Source organism: Arvicanthis niloticus, chromosome 4, assembly GCF_011762505.2.
Source record: "Arvicanthis niloticus isolate mArvNil1 chromosome 4, mArvNil1.pat.X, whole genome shotgun sequence".
Classification (NCBI taxonomy): Eukaryota; Metazoa; Chordata; class Mammalia; order Rodentia; family Muridae; genus Arvicanthis; species Arvicanthis niloticus.
The window spans coordinates 107,292,330-107,308,345 of record NC_047661.1 but is presented as its reverse complement, the minus strand read 5'-3'; the positions used below and the strand labels follow the sequence as shown (position 1 = coordinate 107,308,345).

At 43.9% G+C, this 16,016-nt stretch overlaps 1 protein-coding gene and 1 long non-coding RNA gene across 3 annotated transcripts in view; one reads left to right on the top strand and one right to left on the bottom strand.

Moving 5' to 3' along the window:
- LOC143442132 (uncharacterized) overlaps positions 1-11,539 on the bottom strand; it is a 38,936-nt gene extending 27,397 nt beyond the window's left edge. Inside the window, exon 1 of the long non-coding RNA XR_013110124.1 lies at positions 11,380-11,539. This is a non-coding gene — a long non-coding RNA (uncharacterized LOC143442132). The remainder of the gene's footprint in view (positions 1-11,379) is intronic.
- Positions 11,540-11,681: 142 nt separating this feature from the next.
- Positions 11,682-16,016, top strand: part of Sec24b (SEC24 homolog B, COPII component) — a 96,409-nt gene continuing 92,074 nt past the window's right edge. For both annotated transcript variants that reach the window (XM_076933256.1, XM_076933255.1), the window contains exon 1: positions 11,682-11,944. The gene's annotated coding sequence lies outside the window, so the exon portion shown is untranslated. The remainder of the gene's footprint in view (positions 11,945-16,016) is intronic.

Genomic DNA, 16,016 nt, shown 5'->3' with positions numbered 1-16,016 from the left:
CTAGGGGAGTGAGGGCTTTGGAGAAGTGAGTCCTAAATGGATGTCTTCATCAAATCCCCTTAGGGCTCAGGGATCTATGCAGAAGAGGAGGCAGAAAGTTTGTAAAGAGCCAGAGATAGTAGGTGACTCTAAGGAAACAGAGCCCTTCAGACACAGCAGGACTGACACACATGGGAGCTAACAGACTGTGACAGTATATGTAGGACCCTCAGAGGTTCAAGACTAGCACTGAGAGAGGGAAGGGGAGATGAAGCTTCCAAGAAGCTATTTGCCATCGATATGTGCTGGCAACAAGAAAGTCGATTTCTCCAGTGGCGTGACACTGTGTACACCGACCACACTCGAGGACGGGCCCAACCTGAAAGAATGATCAGCACCAAGTGAATGCTATGAATTTTTATAGGCTTTTGTTTGCTTGCTTGCTTGTTTGCTTTGGTCTTACGGGTTTTCTCTTTTGATTTTTGTTTTTGGGGGAGGTGTTTTTGTTTTGAGAGGGAGAGAGAGAGAATGAATATCAAGGTGGGTGGGTAGGGAGAGAGGTATGTAGGATCCAGAGACACTAGGGAAGAATCTCATGACCAAAATATACTATATGAAAGAAATTAAATAAAAATAAACTCGTAAAAAAGGGAAAGAAATAAGGTTCTGGGATGCTGACTTTCTGCACAAGGGTGAGGATCTAGGTTTGAATGACAAGAAAATTCATCAAGTCAGATGTGGTAATGCACATGTGTTATCTTAACATTCCTATAGGGAGATAGGAGGCAGAGATGAGAGGAACTCCAGAAGCTCATAGACCAGCTAGCCTGGTGTACGTAACAGCAGATAAACTGTTTGAGATCTGTCTCAAGCATGGTGCAAGGAGAGGACCAACTACTAAGGCTGTTCAAAGAAAAGAAGCCAATGCTCAAAACTATTCTGGAGGATAAATTAGGGACAGAGGAAAATAGCCGAATGACAAGGCCGAGGTTCTCAGTATTTTAAACTGAGTGTGTCTCCTACTGAAGGACTTTTGAACTCAGCTTTACTCTGAGTCAGTCATGTTCACAAATTACTCTATATTCATAAGATTGAAATCATCCTTAGTGATTAAATAAAGTAGTTAAATTACTTCATTTAATTCAGCAATACTTTTATCTTCACACTCTTAGGTTGATTGGTAGTTCATATACAAAAAGACAAAAAACATTTAAGCATCTACTTGTACAGACACTGTTAAAGTGAAGCAGTGCAGGTGGTGTTGGGAGACAGACACTAAAGTAATGCATAAACATTATATGTAAATAATATTTAAATATTCATGAGGTTCTTACTATGTAACGCCAATGTTTCAGTACTATTGAAGTTCAACTTCAATCTTAAAATACTTCCTAAGGGGACTGGAGAATGGCTCTGTTGGTAAAGGACTTGCCATACAAGTGTGAGGACCAGAGTTCAATCCTCAACATTCATATTTAAAAAACAAACAAACAAACTGAGCACAACCCAACAGCACCGGGGAGGCAAAGGCAGGCCGATCTACTTAAAGAGTTTCAGGCCAGCAACAGGTCTTATCATTTAAGAAAAAAAATAGTGTCTAGTGCCTGAGGAAGGACACCCAAGGTTGCCCTCTGGCCTGCATGCACACCTGCATACATGCATAGGTACACACACACATTACATGCAGTAATTAAAAAAATAAAAAGAATTGTAAAAAAAAGCACTTGCGTACAGCAGTACTTTTTAATACATACTCCAAATGCAGGAAAAACTCAACATAATTTTGCGTTTGCTCCACTCTGTATTTACTTATGAGAAATTTTAGGGTTTTATTTATAGTTTATCCAGGCCTAGTGGACTATTTGGATTAGCAAAATGCAGAATTACAGGAAAAATACGAGAATGCATAGGCTTGTTTATCTTGTGTGGTTTTTTTTTTTTTAAGAGTCTTTAACTCCAACGGAGCTTCTGTCACCATAACCAAATGACTGAAGTCACAATTTAACTGCAAACCAGAAGGGTAAAAATAGTAGACTGGACATATAATACCCTTCTTTCTTCATCCTTGCTTCTGGAAGGTGTGTCTTTCCTGACCATGAGTCATCTCCTCAGACCCTACAACTCCCTGCTTGTGGCTTTGCGCTCACAGGGACGAGGTGTGTTGCCTACAGTGGGACTCTCAAGGATGGTTCCTCATTGCTTCCCCTCACATGACTGATCTGACCCCCATGAAGACCCACATAACTGTCGCAGTCTCGCTACCGCTGCTCCTTCTCCGGCTTACATCCTGTGTAATTTTTTTTCTCGTCATCGTCAACAACGTAGAACACTGGTGAATAGTCCCCAAAGCATAGGCTTGATATCTTGGCAGCTACTCCATCCCCACAGTCTTGGCAACGAGGTAGATGAGGCTTAGATTTTTGAGTCATGACCAAAATTAAAGTTTTCCTTTTCTTTCAAGACAGAATGTTGCCTAATTCTTAAAGTAATTACTTTTATAAGAGAAAGTTTGTGCCGGGCAGTAGTGGCACACTCCTTTAATCCCAGCACTTGGAAGGCAGAGGTAGGCGAGAGGCCAGCCTGGTCTATAGAGTGAGTTCCAGGACAGCCAGGGCTACACAGTCTCGAAAACCCAAAGAGAGAGGGGAGGGGAGGGGAGGGGGGGAGGGGAGGGGGGAGAGGGGAGGGGGGGAGGGGGGAGAGGGGAGGGGGGAGAGGGGAGAGGGGAGAGGGGAGAGGGGAGAGGGGAGAGGGGAGAGGGGAGAGGGGAGAGGGGAGAGGGGAGAGGGGAGAGGGGGGAGGGGGGGAGGGGAGAGGGGAGAGGGAGGGGAGGGGAGGGGAGGGGGGGGGGAGGGGAGGGGGGGAGGGGGGAGGGGGGAGAGGGGAGAGGGGAGAGGGGAGAGGGGAGAGGGGAGAGGGGAGAGGGGAGAGGGGAGAGGGGAGAGAGGGGAGAGGGGAGAGGGGAGAGAGAAAGAGAGAAGAGAGAAAGAGAGAAGAGAGAAAGAGAGAAGAAAGAGAGAAAGAGAGAAAGAGAGAAAGAGAGAAAGAGAGAAAGAGAGAAAGAGAGGGAGAGAAGTTTGGCCAGGCAAGGTCTCATTTTATAGCCCAAGTTAACCTGGGATGTGCTATGTAGCCCAAGCTGACCCGGAAGTCATGATTCCCCGATCTCGGCCTCTAGACTGCTGGGAATGCAAGGGTGAACCATCATGACATTAGTGATAATTATCTTAATTTAAAAATATTGTCAAAATGTAGCATTTCCTAAAGTCTATTTATATCATTTACTTAATTTTTTTTTTTGCCTCCTTTAAGGTTTTATCTTTGTATACCTTTTGGTTGTTGTTGTAAAAACCTTTGTTTGGGTTTTACTGCTGTGAACAGACACCCTGACCAAGGCAACTCTTTTTTTTTTTTTAATTTATTTAGATTTAGTCATTTAATGTAAGTGAGTACACTGTTGCTCCCTATAAACCCACCAGAAGGAGGAGGCATTACATCCCATTACAGATCAGAGCGAGCCATCATGTGGTTGCTGGGAATTGAACTCAGGACCTCTGGAAGAGCAGTCAGTGCTCCTAACAGCTGAGCCATCTCTCCAGCCCCCAAGACAACTCTTAAGAGGACAACATTTAATTGGGGCTGGCTTACAGGTTCAAAGGTTCAGTCCATTATCATCAAGGTGGGAACATGGCATCATCCAGGCAGGCATGGTACAAGAGGAACTGGGAATTCTACATCTTCATCTGAAGGCTGCTAGTGGAATACTGACTTCAGGCATCTAGGATGAGGGTCTTAAAGCCCAAGCCCACAGTGACACACCTATTCCAACAAGGCCACACCTACTTCAACAAGGCCACACCTCCTAATAGTGCCACTCCCTGAGCTAAACATACTCAAACCACCACAGGATTTTTTTTTTTCTAAAAAATAAACATTACTATCGAGTTAGCTTCTCTAATAAGATATTTTGCCATATTTGAACAAAAGTTGCAAGTGATAACTTATACAAAATTATGTAGAAGTGAGTAGCCTTTTCTTCTGTGTCATCCCAATAACAAACTGTTTAAACAATCATGAGAGTGAATTTGTGGGTAGATTTCTCTTAGTCTGTGCCTATATTTGGCTAATTCAGGGTACAGCAGCGACACCTAGTGGAAACTTTGGTAATTTTTCATAAAGAATCATTTCACTATGAAAATCTGAAGTTGACTGGCTTTGCTTGGTTTGACGTCTGGCTAGGTTAGGGTTTTGTGGGTTTTGTTGGTTTGGTTTGGTTTGGTTTGGTTTGGTTTGGTTTGGTTTGGTTTGGTTTGGTTTGGTTTGGTTTGGTTTGGTTTGGTTTGGTTGAAAAAAGGTTTCTGTGAAGCTCAGGTTAGCATAGTTCAAGTTGGCTTCAAATGCTGGGCCCTTCTGCCTTACCTTCTGGAGTCCTGTGGTTACAGGTATGGGCCACCACACCCAGCTAAACTGTGTAAAGAAACTAAATATGTGTGGACCTTATTGACTAACCTGGTGCTTTGGTGTGCACATACACACATACATATATTTTTAAATTAACAATAGCAAAAAAAAAAAACTCAATACTCAGTATCACAATCATTGATCAATGATAAGAGACAGGATTTTTAAGTGTGTTGAGACACAGATGTAGCCTGTGCTTCAAATTTAGCGCCTATTGTTTCCTGTGATAAGAGTTCATAAAGGAAGCAGAGTAGAGATTTGAATCACCAGAGATGAAAATTCTCAGAGAAAGCCATTATTCCTCCTCCTGTTCCCAGGCACCTATGAAAGGTTCCTAACGGAAGTAATAATTATTGTTGTGATAAAGCACCATGGAGAAAATAAAGTGGCCTCCTGGGAGTTTATATGCAAATGTGGTAGGCAAAGAGGAAATTAAAAAGCTATGCTAATCCCAGTGTTCTCATTTCCCCTTTGCCACAGTGACACTGGCTTTTCCAGATGTTTGATTAAAACCAGCATGGGAGCCAGGACTTCATACGTTAGAGGAAAGACATAAATAGGTACAGTGTAGGACCAGCTTGTCTAAATAGTCTCATAATTGTTCCTCCCACACTAATTTAGAATTGCTGAGTTGACATAGGACTCCTTCGCTTGACTAGACTAGAAAAACAGGCCAATGTGCAAAGACAACACTGTAGAGGTGGCTCCATGCTCAAGGACGTGTGTAGGTTACTTCTAGACACAAATCCGCTGCAGACATCAGGAAAATGGTGTGATGTGGGAAACAAAGACAAGAAGCTGTCTTTGGGACTGGAGAGGGGGTTCAGTGGGTAAATGCACTGACTGCTTTTTCAGAGGTCCTGAGTTCAATTCCTAGCAACCACATGGTGGCTCACAACCATCTGTAATGGGATCTGATGCCCTCTTCTGGTGTGTCTGAAGACAGCAACAGTGTACTCACGTACATAAATAAATCGAAGAAGGAGGAGGAGGAGGAGGAGGAGGAGGAGGAGGAGGAGGAGGAGGAGGGGAAGGGGAAGAGAAAGAGGAAGAAGAAGTCCTCTTCATTTCTTTCCTGTAGATATGATAAAATACCAAGCAACTTAAGGAAGAAAGGGCTTACTTTCATTTGCAGCTGCAGAGGGATACGGTTCATCCTGGTGAGTTGGCACAGGGTCAAAAGCAGGGCTGGATAGTCATGTCCCATCTGCACCCCAAGATGCAAAGTGTGAACACTAAGTAGGTATGGAAGTTGACTATTTTATAAGCTTTCCAAAAATCGCATTTAAAAAAATAAATAAAAGAGCTGACATGGAGTTACTCTGCACGGCAAGGATAATACCCCTCCTGTGATGGTTTGTATATGCTTGAACCAGGGAGTGACACCATTAGAAGGTATGGCCTTGTTGGAGTAGGTGTGTCACTGTGGGTGTGGGCTTTAAGACCCTCTTCCTAGCTGCCTGGAAGTCAGTATTCTGCTAGCAGCCTTCAGATGAGGATATAGAACTCTCAGCTCCTCCTGCACCATGCCTGCCTGGATGCTACCATGTTCCCACCTTGATGATAATGGACTGAACCTCTGAACCTGTAAACCAGCTCCATGTAAACATTTAATTGGAGTTCTTATAAGAGATGCCTGGGTCATGGTGTCCGTTCACAGCAGTAAAACCCTAACTAAGACACCTCCCAAAAACCATTTAATGCAAAAGGCCAAGGATGGGATAGTTTCTTTCAAGCTATCAGTCAAGGGAGGTCCCAGAGACTCCCCTAACCCCCTTACCCAAAAATCCAATACAAGCTTTGGCATTTCTCTTGGTTGCCCACCAGAACTTGTCAGTAAGCCCCTATTGCTAATATGACACACTTGATCATGGGACATGAATCCTTTGATCTTCTTGGGGCTAACCTTCATAGTGTCAGAAGATGCTATGCAGGCTGCTGAGGGAGAAACATAATCAACAGTTTTACACAGCTATGAACCCTGTGAGCTACAACAGCAACAGACCTGGCAACATATGCAGTTTATGCCCAGTGGAACAATATCAGCATGGCAATGGAGATACCCAACCACGTCTTATTGGATTTAAGGTCCACTCCATTAAAGAGAAGCCATGCCTAGTACTGCAAACCTGGCCAAGAACCCAGGGTTGAGGTCATAAGTCCTAAGGAAGAACCAATTACTATTATGTCACTGAATGGACATGTTATCAAACAACCTTCTAAACGATTATCTTTATATCCACAGATTGATGTAGCTCTCAGCAGAGAAGCTTCTGTTTGCAACGAACAACAGTTAATACAGAGACTCACAAACTCTCAAGGCGAGGAACAGCTACATCACACTCTCTTCCTGCTAGCCTCACGGAGCAATGCAGAAGAAAGAAAGGAAAGTCTGTAAGAGCCAGAGGTCAGGGAGGATGGCCATGTAACCGTGTCTCCTGAACCTAACAGAGTCGTTGCTTGCATGGACCCACAGTAGCTGTCATAACCTGCCCAAGATCTGTACAAGACCAAGTCAAACAACATTCCAGCATTGATGGAGGAGGAGCTGAAAAGTCCCCACCCCTAGCTGAGGAGCTATCAACAATTAAAAGCTGATGCAGGAGAATTCTTTTCCTGGGTATAGGGTCTCTGATACATTTCCCGTGCTCCAGGGGGTCATCCCACACCCATGCACTTGCAGGCACCACTAAGATTCAATGGGTTACATTCAGGAGGAGGAGGTGGTACAGCAGGGAGAGGAGGCAGAGGAGGCATGGAATTGGTAGACACAGAGAAGGTTCCTGGAGCAACTGAAGTGGGTATTAGGGAGAGGTGGGTATGCTCAAAATACATTGTAGGCATGTGTGACATTCTCAAAGGATGCATTTTAAATATTACATTAAAATAAACCTCACGGCCCTCCCCAGTGACTTATCCCAGCCAGGATCCCCCCTCCTAAGGGCTCTACAGCCTCCCCAAACTTCACCACCAGTGGGGGCCAAGTGTTGAAACACATGAATGAGCCTATGGGAGGTGTTTCACATTCTAACTACAACGGAGGTCACTTGTAAAAGATTTGAAATAATAGGAAAGGTTTCATAGGGCCTAATCATGTAATCATGGGACCCTTGTTTAACCAGACGCATTGATGAGTGAAACACTGGTCTGGACTACATAACGAGGTCAGCAAGCTGCAGCTGGTCTAGGGCCCTGTTTGGTACAATCTGTGAGTTAGGGTAGATTTATAAAGTTGTAAGACGAAAGAAAGGAAGAGAGAGAGAGGGGGGGGGAAGAAAAGAACAGAAAGAATATGTGACAGATTTGTTAATGGCTGAGCCTACAATTCTTTCTAGTCTTTGATGGGTGTTTGCTGCCCCCACTATAGGAAAAGATCCAACACTCGATGAAGTCATAGCCTAGAAAAGCAACTAAAGCAGAAAGAGGAAAAATGACAACAATTCCTGCATTCTGTCCACATAATGACAGCCTGCAACTAGGTTACATTGCATGATATCGTCTCATTTAATGCCCACAATAAAAATCCCATGAGACGGTTGTTGTCAGCAGTTCGCTGACAACTGAAAGAGATAGTTAACCAGATCATCCAAATAATCAGATCTGTGATTAAAACGCAGGTGCTCAGCCCACTCCATCCTGGCACATGCCAATGTGAAAGGCAAAGACAGATGGGTGTTCTGAGAAATGTAAAAGCACAACGTGCTGGGTGTGGTGGTGTACGCCATCAATCCCATCACTCAGGAGACACAGGCAGGTGGGTCTCAGTGAGTTCAAGGCCAACCTGATCTACAAAGTGAGCCCAAGACAGCCAGGGCTATTACACAGTGAAACACAAGCACCATGTGCTAAGGGAAAACAGGGGCTTCTTAGGGACATTTAGGGAAGACCCTTGGACCAAACTGAGCCCTAAAACATTGAAAGATAAGAGCAGTCTAGACAGTTGACCCTAAATAATACAGCAGTCAAGCTTGGTTCTGCCTCAAAAAAGAACCTTCAGGCACATTTTGGGAATAGTGAGTGGACCCCGGAAACAGGACAGAATCTTGGCAAAGAGAAGGGGCTACATAGAGAGGAATGCAAAGATGGCTCACAGCCAGCTCAGACAGGGATTTAAGAAGAAGAAATGAAAGAGGAACATTGAACAAATGAGAGTGACTGAACATTTGCAACTAGATGGTTGTCACAGCCAACCCTGTGCTCGGGGAAAATGAGCCTCACAAGACAGAGTGAATGAAGAGCAAGCAGCAGGGTAGACTAGGATGTGGCCGGCAGTCGTCCAGAGCAGAGAGAATGGGAGTCGGAGGCACCATAGAGCAGGGGCAGGGGAGAGAACGCTGTGTCACCAAGATGCCAACTACAGAAACGTCTGCGCAAAGAAAGAAGAAAGAGGAAAGAGTTAACTAGCCGGGCAACGACATTCTATCAGGCCGTGTCCCTCTGATTTTGTTCCCAGACAGCACCATGAGCACACACATTCACACACGTGAGTTTTACTAACTTGAAGTCCCATGTTGGTGATCTGGAGAAAATCATCACTTTATATTTATTTATATCACTTCATATATATTTATTTATTCATATTTATTTATCATCACTTCATAAATAAGATGTCAATGCCTTGCAGTTGAGGAGGGAGGCAGAGAGGACAGGGACACACTGTGTGACTCACTAGGTCCTCACATTACAGGAGTTGTGATCTGTAGTCCAACCAACAGCTCTTAGGTCCCAACACGCAGGTCTTGGTTGGATAGCTTGGTAGGTTTGTTGCTTCAATAGCTCACGTGCCTACTCACAGGGACATAAGAGAGGTGAATATGAGCTTCTCCTTCACCAGTTTAAAGTTTAAGATGCAGACAAGATCACTGTTCCCGGTGATGACAGAAAATGCTAACAAAGTGACATCGTGATGAGGCGGAACTGTTCTCTGAGTACTGGGAAAGGTTTACAAAGCAACAGAATGACAAAGCAGAACTGTGTTCTTGGAGTACATGAGGAAGGTTTGGTTTGGTTTTCTGTTGCTATCGAAGTTGAAAACTCTGAAGACTTGAGCGTTATACATCCAACTCTCCTTACTTCAACTTCCTTTCCTGAGTAGAAACTTCTTTAGAAAATGTGACTCAGGTTTTACTCAGCCATAAAGAAAAGTGAAGCCCCGCCATTTCCAAGAGTATTGATAGAATTGAAGATTATCAGATTAGGTGAAATAAACCAGACCAGAAAGACAAACATCGCATGCTTTCTCTCATATATGGAACCTGGGCCATACATCTTTATATATGTGTATGTATATAACATGCAAACAGAAGGTACTTTGTAGGAAGAGAAAGGAGACAACCACGAGGCAGAGGGACAATGGGGACATACTTCATCAAAGTGTCACTATAGGGCCCACTGATTTATACAATAAATATCACACTAATAAAAGTATATTTTATGCTACTTATGAACTTGGAATATACCTCAGTGCTAGAGAGCTTGCCTAGTATGTGAACAGCCCTTTAGGCCTAGTGGCTCACACCTTTAATCTCATATTCAGGTGACCAAAGAAAGAAGACCAGCCTGGGCTACATAGGGAATCTAAAGCTAACCTGGGCTATATGGGACCCTATCTAAAAAGAAATGCTATTTGCTGTGGTCATTTTTATGTATTATTATTGTTATTGTTGTTGTTGTTGTTAATTAGTGCTCAAAAGAGTGGGTTTCGTTATGGCATTTTCACATACATGTATGTATTTTGCATATATATATATATATATATATATATATATATATATATATATATATTTTATCTCTTAAGTATAATCTGAGTCTCACTGGTCAGACAGTTGCTGAGATCATCTTTAAGTCAAGATTTCAAAGCCAGAACACAGGGTATGGCTCCGTAGGAAAATGCTTGCCTATCTTGCACAGGCCCTGGATTCTAGCTCCAAGAGGATACATAAATACAAATTAAATATTTTGACTTCTTTTTAGATCACCTAAATCTTCTACCTGTTATCAACGTCAAGTGTACAACGGAGCTGTCACGCTCAGTGTTCAAATACTCCAGGACTGCTCACACCCAAAGAAAAGCCAGAGAGTCGCTATAAAGCATAGTGCTGGGGACACAAACCACAAACAAGCATTCACCCTGGCAGTGGGGAGGGTAAGCGTGGAATGGCCGGCGCATGCCCAGAACAGCTGCAGAGCAGGCGCTCAATCAGAGGCTCCTCCAGCAGTAAATCTACCCCAGGCCAGGGGAGGGGACATCTTTGGCGTGATGGCAGGACAGTCACTGCCTACCCACTGTGTTCAGGATTGATAGGTGTTACAGAATAAGGGAGCCAACGGATTTAAGTGCCCCCAAGCTGAAAGAATGACAAACAGCGAGAGTTCGTCCAGTCGAGTAAGGTGAGGCAGGCCAGTTTCCATCCGGGCAAGCCTTGTTGGAGTCTCCTACGCTCCTCTTCCAGGCTTGTTAGGTGTTGATTCTGGCTAGTTTCAATAGTGTGTATGGGTTCCTTTCTATCCCAAGATTGCCTCTGAGTTCCAAACCCCACTGCCCTAAAGGCAGGAGACGCTACTGAGCCCACACGGAATGTTCCAGTAACAGAAGTAAGCCGAGCTGTTAGGCGAACTCGTCTAGACCCTTCTTGTTACTCTCTGAACACCACTTATTTTGCTGCGTGGATTTATAAGGCAGCAGTTGTGTTTCAATTTCTCCTGCAAAGCTAGCTGCAGAGAAAAGCCATCAATTAAAAGAGACAAAAAGAGACCGCAAATTACTTTACCAGTTACCCCCAAACTGACAGTCTATAGATTATAACCAAATCTTGAAGTGCTTTGCTGGTCAGTTTTGTTAGCCTGTAGCTCATAAGTATCTGTACAAAGACCTAAGGCAGGTGATGTTTTCGGCCTCGGTCCAGAGTTTAAAATGTGTAAGACATAATGTAAGCTTACCTACAGTTTTATGAGAATTTCAGCTTTTGGGGGGTTCTGCCTGTGTGCTGTCATTCTTCATTCCCAATGAGCACATTTCGTTCTTCTGGCCTTTCCCACATAGACTTCCCATCATCAGCGTCATCTACCCTGACTTATTTATAAGCTGCTGTCAAGGTCACACCAGACTGCCTCACGGCACACTGAACTTAATCCCCACTGCACCCCTGTCACTGTGGATACAGAGCTCTAAGAGGCCTTGGGCAGGTTTGTTCTCTAGGGGAGAGCTTCTAGAGAGAAAGAAGGGATGGGAGCGTGGATGTTTGAGATCAGTTTCTGGCAACACAGCTTCACAGCGAGCCATTCCAAACCAGGGATGCATCTGCACACAGCACACGACTGCCGGCATGTCTAGCGGTGTGAAGCAGGCAGGACTGCCCACAGAGACAGATGGAGGGGGCGGGGCCTCCTTGACACTGGCGGCAGAGCTTGTCCTGTCTCTTCACAATGTTGTCAAAAGGTATCATTGTCAACTGATGATGAGCTCCCGGGGATAGGGGACAAGTAACGTCACGTACACATCCAGGTAAGAAGCACGGAGAGAAAGACTCCTCTCTACTAACCTAGGCCTGCTCCTGGTTCTGATTTTCCTGATAGCTAGCTGGGTGGCCATGTTGCTTAGCATCTGTGAGACCCACTCATACCGCTGTGCAGAAATAGGAAGGCTGGATAAGGCATATCTCAGATTTTAACATTACCTCAGGCCTGTGATCAGTGTGTATCTAGTAGTCTTCATACAGGTGTGGCTTTTCTTCTAAAGCTGCTTCTGTCTAGTCCCGTCTATAATCAGGCCAAGTCCTGAGGCTTACAGTTTGTAGGATTACCACCAGACACAGAATGATTGTGTGTCATCAGAAGTCAAAGCATTTGGAAGAAAGAAAAAAAAAAAGAAAGAAAAGAACATTTCCCCCAACTAAATTAAATCTCACTGCTCCAAAATAATAAGATGCTATGGAAAGAAAATATCAACACCACCACAAATCAACATCTGAGGAACAGCCCAGAAAACATCTGGAAAAGAGCATTAAAATGAACCCCAAGATAAAATATTTGATTTCCCACTCACTGATGTTACTAGCTGCAAAAGCAGTTAAGAACATCAGCCGAGGGATATTTTTGGCGTGGGATGAACAGCGAGAAAGCCAGCTGTTTGCACTTGCTGTCTAGCCAGTGCCAATACACACACTGGAACCCACAGTCTGCCAAGCATGGAAAGCAAACCACACAGTGCGGTGGAAAGGGTCCTGACCCGGCTGGAACAATCCATCCGGCTGCCGGGGCGAAACGACAGGCAGATGCCTCCTTCTGCTGCGGCGGCCCACTTACAGCTGCGGCGGCCCACTTACAGGGACGTATCCTTATGAAGTGTGTTTCCTTGCTGTATATTCGTTCATTTGCTTTTACTGGAATGTTATATCGTGGTCTGGAAAGAACTTCTATTGTAGACAAGGGCTCCTCTAAACCATAACAGATGTTGAAAACACCATGAAACTAGCCCCGAAAGGGAAGGGGTTGGGGGTTTCCAGGAAGACTACAGCAGTGAGAGACAAGAGGCCACAGGGAGCAGATGTGAGGAGAGGGAAGCAGACAGGTAGTGTATGTGGCTATGCAGTGGGGCACTGGGTGGCGTGTGTGAGGCCCTGGTTTGATCTCCATATAGAAGAAAGGGGAGGAAGAGGAAGAGGAATAGAAGGAGAATGCCGAAACAAGCTTATGTTAAAGCCATATTTTATGTATCTACTCAATCCCTACTTGAGAGGGACCAGGGAAGGGTGGGGCTATAGCTTAATGCTAGAGTGTTTGACTAGCAAGCATGAGGCCCTGGGTTCAAGTCTCAGCACTGTAAATTAGTAAATAAATAGAAGGGAAGTACAATTTTTAAAGAGAGGGGGTTATTTTGGTAAAAGACAAAGGAAGCTTTGCAACGTCAAGGAAAAAGAATAGGCAGTATGTTTCCTTGCGATGCTACAAAGGTAAGGTAATTAAAAGAGAAGGCAATCATTTAATTTAATGAGCAATTGTTGATCTTCTCCTATGTGTAAATATTTGCCTCTGGGGGGGGGCAATAGTAAACAAAAAGCCACAACCTGTTACAAAGGGCACATTATTCAGGCAGCCATCACCAATGACCATCAATGAAAACTGAAAGTGTTTGTTTGGAAAGGCATTCCTTTCCCCTTATCTGTGGAGAAACACTGTGAATATGTAAGTATCTATTCACTCCAGATTAGGCACAGATGATAGACCAAAGAAATAACTCCAGCCAAGTCTAGTTTAGTGAACTACATCAGTTTATTTACATTCCTCGAAGAAGCATGGGTGACTCCATGCAGCTTTGTTACAGAATAGCCCACTCCAGTGTGGCCAAGGACTCATAAACACTGTATCTCTAGAGCTCCCTGCATGACCTACATAGTTGTTGGCTCAATGGGTGGCAGGGGAAGGGGGAGTCTTCTCTTCCCAGCCATTGCTACTGTTTACATAACCTTGAGGGTCCTTGTGAATCTTGTAACTTTAGGAGTTTCCTGAACCTTGTAAGTTTCATTTCCTGAATCCCGTGAAAGCTCTCGACCCCCCCAGGAAGGAATGCCTCAACTCAGAGAATACAGGCGCTCAACAATAGCTCAAGCTGGCCTGGTGCTCATTGTGTAGCCCAGACTGGCCTCTGATTCCTGCCTCTGCCTTCAAGTGCTGGAATTACTGTGGCATATGCCAATATGCTCAGTTGAATGCTATGTTTAAGTTAGGGATAACAAGATTAGATTTAATATTGAAAGGGTCACTCTGGAGCTGTTGCTCTTACAGAAGACCCAAGTTAGGGACCCAGAACCTATAAAGCACCCATATAGATTTAAAAAAAAAAAAAAATTAATGACTGAATACCAGGGGATGGGGAAAGGACTGGATAAGAACATGTGTTATGAAAGAGGATATAAAGTTAATTGCTTCTCTAGTTCTACCACTGTTATGAAGTTCTAGAGGTTTGGTAGTTAATAAGAACATAAGATATATTCAATAGCAAAAGTATAACACCCAATGAGAAGCTCCACAATGTCTATTCCCAAAGGTACTCTAACTGAACGGGAGTTCACCAAATGGTAGAGTCTTCAGTCTGGTTAATTTCAGGTATGACTTTTTTGCAACTTTTTAAATAATAAAGATTAAAATATTTTTAAGTACAATGTATAAAAATATGAATAAATCATTCTCTTTTCTTGGTCCCAAGGCTCCAATCATGGTTTAGTCATGGAAATGAGTATTTTTTTTTATTTTTTGTTATTTCCTTTCTCAAAGAAATTCTGATGTACTACTAGTCTTTGAAGTCATTGGCTTAGCAAAGACTGAGCACTGCACAGAGCAATCACTTACTGGATACATGTTATACCAAAGTCAGCTAGGTGTTCATGTGTAATCCCAGCACTCAGGAGGTGGAGGCAGGTGGATAATGAGTTTGAGGCCAGCCTGGCTACATGGTGAGTTCCTGGACAGCCTAGGTCACATAGTGAGACTAAATGAATAAATGATTAAATGTTGCCCACCCAATGAAAAATGATTGTACTGTATTAAATCTGATGTGGGAGCTGGAGACGTGGTTCCGTGCTTCAGAACACACACTATTGTTGCAGAGGACTAGAGTCTGGTTCCCAGAACCCAAATCAGACAGCTTACAACTTCCTGTGACTCCAGGCAGCGGGGTCTTATGCTTCTGGCATCTGAGAGCATCCACACACACAACCATACACACAATTAATCATAAAATAAATCTTTTTTAAAAAACCAAATTCTATAGAGAGCTTATGAAGTGGTGCTAAAAACACCCCCTTTTATAACTTTATCAGGAAACAGGCTAGATCCTTCCAATACTGGTTAATACTAGTTTGGTGTCAAATAGCCCTCTACCAGATTGGTTTTAGAGAAAAGGGCTTCTTCTCACTAACAGGAGCAGTAGTACAACCAAGAGTATGGAATTGGCATCAAGCCATGCTGGCTGTGAGCAACCCTCTGCATCCCCCTTCTCTGAGAGGATTCTGCATGTAGGCTTTTTTCTTTCCTCCCAGCAAGAGCAGAGTTACAAGGCAGGGGAAGGACCTCTGAGCCTGGACCTTGACAAATCCAGAATCTGTAGCCGCTCTACTTAAAAAAAACCTTCCAGTTGAAACTACATTAGTTTGCCCTCAATCAAGAGACTATGCTTTGTTGCTGTTGTTTGGTTGTAGTATTAGTGCATCCTGTGTGTGTGTGTGCGTGTGCGTGTGCGTGTGCGTGTGCGTGTGCGTGTGCATGTCCACATGCATGTGTGTGAGCTCCTGTAGTGGTCAGAAGACAGCTTTCCTGAGTGGGTTCTCTCTTTCTACCTTAAAATTTGGGGATCAAACTCAGGTTGCCAGCTTTGCCAGGCAAGGGTCTATACCCACTGAGCCATCTTGCCCATCTTGGTTTGTTTTCTGGGAAGCAAATGTTTTACTCGTTGACTCTGTCAGTCATAGTCCCATGGACACAAAGCAAATGCATGAATAAGCATTCTGCTTGCAACTATGAGAGGAAGGGTGGGAGAGGGCAAAGAAATCGTAACCAGACAGAAGTCACCAAGCCACCAG